Source organism: Arachis hypogaea, chromosome 20 (genome assembly GCF_003086295.3).
Source record: "Arachis hypogaea cultivar Tifrunner chromosome 20, arahy.Tifrunner.gnm2.J5K5, whole genome shotgun sequence".
NCBI lineage: Eukaryota > Viridiplantae > Streptophyta > Magnoliopsida > Fabales > Fabaceae > Arachis > Arachis hypogaea.
The window spans coordinates 100,362,517-100,368,961 of record NC_092055.1 but is presented as its reverse complement, the minus strand read 5'-3'; the positions used below and the strand labels follow the sequence as shown (position 1 = coordinate 100,368,961).

Genomic DNA, 6,445 nt, shown 5'->3' with positions numbered 1-6,445 from the left:
GTAATCCTAATAATAACCATATTTCCTTCTTTCAATTTCTCATGATAATAATAATCAACTTAGGGTGACAAAATAGGTCGAGCTCGCCAGACCAACCTGCTGAACCTGCCAAAAAGTTAGATTAGGCAAGCATTTAAAATTTATTAAATTAAAAATACCCACCAAATTACAGATTTTGGCATATAAGGGAGGAGAAAGACGGATCACTAGACCAAAGATTATTTATTTATTTTTTTTAATAAAAGTGACGTATTTGCATCTTTAGTATTTTTTTCTTAAAATTTTATTCAATAAACTAAGAATTATTACAAATAAGCAGTGATTTTATCATTAATTGAGCAATACTTTAAGTTAGTGTGCAATCATTGATTACAGAAAATTTAAAAGAGAGTTGTCAAAGATTAAAAAGAAAAGGGGCTAGGAACCACTTTGAGCAAGAAGAGAGAAGCAAACAGAAAGCTCTCTGGACTAAACAAAAAATTTCCTATATGAAAATCAAGCTTCACATGAAACGTGGGAGAGCAGCATGCCACGCCAACTAATTATGCCTTCCCAGGGGCATTAGGTACTTCAATGTGAAACGTGGAAGCATTGGCGTACAACACCAAAACGGAAGCCTTGCTTATGCATGACCCTTGCGTACGCACAAGTGGGGGAATATGCTCATTCATGCGTATGCATGACCCCCATTTCAACGTGGCACGTAGAAGAATAGACGTAGGACGTGAAGGCTTTCACGTGGGATGTTGGCCATCGTGTGTACGTATGACCCATGCGTATGCACAACAAGAAGATTTTAAGCCATCATACGTACGGATGAGGCATGAGTACGCACTATTACACTTTCGCGTAAGACGTGAGTTTTTCCACGTACAAATGGAGCAAACAGAGGCAACAATTGAAGGAAATAAAGGCCACGTTCAACATGGGTTTGTTCACACACTACAAGGGACACGGAGGATACCGGCCAAAAATTACCAATCGTTAATCCAACCGCCGAAGATATCAGAGATAACACCAATTGACATCCATGTGCCGCAGCATCTGACTGATTAGCGGCTACTGCATTAAGAACCGCCGGTAATCTATATTTTATCTTATAACCAAGAATATCCCCACAACCGCAGAAACCCACGAACTCAGATGGTAGTGCGTCAAACCCTGACGTCGCTGCTCCACCGTGCACTACTGCTGCCCATCCATCCTCCTCTCTCCGGCGTCGACCTTTCGCCTCTCCTCCATAGTGCGTGAAACCCCTACTCCTTCCTCCACGGTGCATGAAATCCCTAATTTCTGCTCCACCCTGTGCCTTTGTGTGGTTGTGGAGTCGCGCGGCTACCATCCGTCCTTCTCTCCCCGGTGTCGACCATTTGCCTCTCCTCCACAGTGCGTGAAACCCCTGCTTCCTCCTCCACGGTGCGCGAAATCCCTAATCCCTAAAATCTAATTCTCTTTTACTTCTCCACTTACTTTCATCACAAAAAAATGGAATATGAGTTAATTCTTTGATGAACAGGTACCATGTTGTGATACTCAGTTTTGGGTTATGGTAATTATTTGGAATTTTTTCAATTATTACTAGTGAATACAATAAACATTGCTGATATTAAAGCTAAATGAAACCTTTAGTTAGCAGTATATTGCAATTGGCATTCCATTTCATGTCTATAGTGCATTTTGATTTATAGGTTTAACCTCTTCTCAACCCTCTGCTTCTGATCTTTCTACTATCTTCCTAAACCATGCTTGGTCTCTTTTAGTGTTCTGTCTACACGGCTTGATTGAGTATATTGTTTTTGTCAAGTAACTTATCACTTTTTTTACTGGAAGAAAGGAAACTCCGTTGGCAAATGATCAGGGGATCTACAATAGGATAACTTGGTGGGAGCAGATAGACAACGAAAAGCAGCTCACTCGCAACAAGAAGCCTGTCACTGGTTCGTTTAATTGATAGTTTTAGATTATTTTGATCTAGTTTCAATAATTTTATGTTATTTACAATTTAACTGGATATGCTAAAATAATCCTTAAAGCAGATATGCTTCATCAAATTCATCAAGAATTTATACATTGGGTGATAGAGCATAGAAGAATAGCTTTTAAAACACAGAGTAAAATTACAGTGAAGTTTCAAGAAGACATTATAACTATGTATGTAACAGTAAAATTAGAGTAAAATTTTAAGGAGATTATGACTATGTATGTAACAGTAAAGTTATGTTTTCGTTATTACTATGTTGTAGTTATGTTTTGCAGAAACATAAAATTTCTAAATTTTTTCTTTAGTTGTTTTTTGTTGTTCTGTTTCCTTTAAACAAGAAGCTAAGCATCATGGAAAATGTTAGCTTATGTTCTTCAAAATTTGAATGAATTAAGTACCTCAACTTAGATTATTAAAAGTTTAATGGTTTGTTTTATTTAATTACAAAGATCAAAGTCAGGGTAAGGGAATATTAGCCAGTCCCTAAGCCACTTCATCACAATATTAATATTAATACATTAATTTAATAATAAAAACTGGTCATAATAATAAACAAATCACTGCAAACACATGTTAGGGATCGTCTCTTATTTCTTTCTGGTCCTGTTTAATTAAAATTTAAAAAAAAATCACATGCCTCTCATTCACATGATCTTCATTCATGCATGGTTACCCCTCAATTCCATTTTGAAACAAGAATAGTATGTGAAGTTTTCTAGATCTTCTTGGTTCATATTATGCTTTTAGGTTAATTTGATTCAGATTTTGTCTATATCTTCTATTAATTCAGGTTAATTATGGCTGTATAGAGTTAGAGAATTTGAAGGTACCACTATTTTGATTTATTATGTGCTTTGTATTCAGTTTCTTAGTTTGAGTAAACAAATACAAATAGTTAATGACTATTTGATGGTTTGGTTATCTTTGTAGGGTTTTTGATTGATTCAGTTTCAATAATCTTTAATAATACTTGGAGTTGTTACAAAAAAATAATCCTTTGATTATTAGAGGAATGTTTGAGTTAGAGATTTATTGTTAACGAATGAATTTTGATTCTATAATATGAGTTTGAGGACAATAAATGATGATAAGAGATTGAGTATTCTTGAACGTTAATGTTTGTTTTCTTGGTCGATGATTGTATAATTTTGGGTTGCTCAATTTGATTTCAAAGATTGGAAACTAGGAATTTTAGAGTCAAACTACACTAGAGGTATATCCTGGACCAACACCTCTCTTTCATAACCGGTTTTAGTTTGTGAATTCATATCTCTACACAATGCACATGTTTTGTGATTTGTCCCTGTTTAGAAATGAAATGCCATCCCCCTGTCCTTTTCTATAGATCATTGCATTATCTATTTTAGTTTTAGCAGAACAATAATAGCATAAGCTAGTTCTTTGAAATTGTTGCAGTCATGTGACTAAGGATTACATATATAGATTTGAAATTTTTTGTATATTCCGATTCCTCGTTATAACTTTTTCTGTGTCTATTATATATATTGAACTATGTGTCTCATGTGTGATTGAAATTAAATTTGGCATCATCACAGTAACAATGACCTTTTTCATTCCCATCTCAACAAAGCCTATTTCCATTTCCATTAAGGTCACTAATTAATATGATTGACGACTGATACATATACTATATATTCCATAGGTGGCACAATTGTATTTCAAAGGACCTTAAATTTTCTCATTCATTTGGTTTAAGTTGGATATCTCTTATCAGATCCTTCTTTTTCCACTTGGTCCCATATGCACAGTTAACATAGATTGATTGACTTTATTTATTGTCCTAACAAGCATAAGCCTAATATTTTAGTTTAAACAACCACTAATACAAACACCATTCTACATTGTTCATACCCCTTTTTGAAGAGTTCACATTCATATAATCATGAAGAAGAATATGTATGTTATCTATATATAATTTAACTAGTTTTTTGAGACCATACATATGATATCTAAATACCTAATTAGTTTGGCCCCATTTAATCTGTCAATGGTTTAGAAAGAGATACAGATAGCTAGCACTGCCACAAAATATATTTAAAGCTGGTTCTTGGTAAGGCGGAAGGAAGAAGAGGCAATTTAGGACTGAATTTACTCTTTGAACTTTCTATTCATCTATATTTTCCTTAATTGTGTGTAATACGGTAATGGCATAATTTATATTGTTACAGTCAGAACTACAAGGGAGGAAAGTCAGTAGAGGAGAGTTATGGACCACAGCGCACAAAAGAAAAGATGGCTCCTATATCCATGAAGAAGCTAAGATAATTAGTGTAAGTACTACTTTTTGAGATTCTGTGTTGTATCCCGTTGGTTTCAATTAATTTGGGTTGAAAGTCTATTACAGTATGCTCTAGCTCGCCTGTTCATATGTTTGTTGATTTATGTTTTTCGGAAGTGATAAATTATTTAAAGAGAACACATAGGATATGATTATGGGAAGCTAGCACATACACATACAATTGACAAACTTTGTAGCCACAGAGACACATGAAACTTCATTCCCTAGTGCGCGATTAATATTGTAGACTTCCTCTATAGCATGCAGTCTTTTAGAGACATCATATAATTTTATTTTCCTAGTTGTCCAGATAAAGGGAGGCATGCATAAACATTATTATTATTCAAATATTTTATGTGAGGTCAATATTAGCATTCCGCACTGCACTCTGCACATGGTGAGATACACAATACATACTCTAATCTTACTTAAAAGAAGTGGGAAGGGTGAGCCAATTACGCATGCACAAACATACATGTATATACACAAGCTTACACGCACACTAGCTATTATTAATTTTCTTTTGCATAGGTTAGTTAACGCTAAATATGTATAAGAGGTCTATGTTTCCAACTAATAGTGCATTGCTACCGTACTAATAATAAGCGCAAAATAAAGTTGCTCAAAATGAACATATATAGCAGGCTAGCAGCTGATGGAGTTGGTTAGTGTAATTTTGGGTCTTTGATTTCACATTAGCGAACTAAAATAAAAGTAAAGAAAATTCAATCCTCATACAAGCTAAGGTTTCATTTTATGATCTCACTTAAGTTAGTTTTTTAATTTATTTTGTTTTACTTTTTTATTTTTCGAAATAGATACCTTTATTAGTATGAGAGTATAAGTTGTTGACTTAATAATATACTTGTAGAGTTGTAGTGGTTGAAGTTTATTTTGGTCTGACGAAAGTCATGCAGTTAATCATCCTATTTGGCATGTTCTTGACATGAGAAAAACCAATCAACAAATTAATTATGTTTGCTGATTTATGTATGTAGGAAAGAATTGAGGAGCTGCCACCAGACATCGCTACAGGGATGAATTCCGTGAAAACAGAGCAAAAACTAGAAATTTAGGATTATAATTATTTTGGCTTCATGCAAACATTTTTTTGAATTTGACCATGCGACTCTTAACAAGAGATTTACTTTATTGATATTTTTATAAATATATGAATTTCTTTCACAATTAATTTTTTTCCATCAATATAGATTTTTAGATGAAAAATAATAAGATTTTTAATATTAAAAAAATCTAAAAAGCACAAAAAAATACCTATAATATATTAAAAAAAAAGCTGCGATATTTAAATCAAAATCAAATTTTTTTGCGGGACTTCATACTGAAATTAGTGGTGGTTTTAAAACCACCGAAAACAAGTTTAAAAATTGCATTGCAACAATTGCCGCATATTAAAAATCGCTGAAAAAGACTGGCAAAAACACTTCAAATAGCGGCGGCTTTAAACCGCCTCCAAATTATCTGCCGCAAAATAGTGAAACAGCGGCGGTTATACCAGCAGTTGCTGGAAACCTCCACTAAAATAATTGCCCCGCCACTATCCAGGGCGGTTCGGTCAACTGCCGGAATTGCTTTTTGCGGCAGTTTATAACTGCCACTAATCACGCTAAAAACCGCCGTAATTCTCCGCCTCTCTTGTAGTGACATGAGACGTAGGGGAGACAGAGAGTAATTTGATTCAAGAATGAGCTTCATGTTACACGTTGATCTTTCACGTGTGACATGGGATTATGGACACTCTCCAAAGCCTTTAACTTAGCCACTAAACCTCCAACTTCTCATTACTTGTGTGGTTAATCAAATGCTCAACTTAGGCCTACCAATCACAACATTAATTGAGGATTTACAAGAGGAAAAGATTGAAACCTTAGCTATAGGAAAATATTAATTATTTAGATTTGATTTTCTTTGAATTTTGATTCTATTTTAAGTTTGAATTTTAATTTTATTAGGGTTAGTATATATTTAAGGAGAGGAGTTACACATTTTGGGGATCTCCTCTTCTTCGACAACTTTTACGTTTCATAATTCTAGGATTTCTCTGAAAAACATGAGCAACTAATTCTCCTTGGCTAAGGTTAGAAGATCTGTTGATTCCATGGATTAATGTTCTAGCTTTTTACACTTTTGATTAATGTATTGAT

The 6,445-nt window shown here is 34.1% G+C and overlaps 1 long non-coding RNA gene across 1 annotated transcript; it reads left to right on the top strand.

Annotated features, from left to right (window-relative positions):
• Window positions 1-515: 515 nt before the first annotated feature.
• LOC140182614 (uncharacterized) lies at window positions 516-5,468 on the top strand. The gene is made up of 4 exons (XR_011878562.1): window positions 516-1,416; window positions 1,831-1,937; window positions 4,171-4,272; window positions 5,279-5,468. It is a non-coding gene; the product is annotated as an uncharacterized lncRNA (long non-coding RNA).
• The last annotated feature ends 977 nt before the right edge of the window (window positions 5,469-6,445 follow it).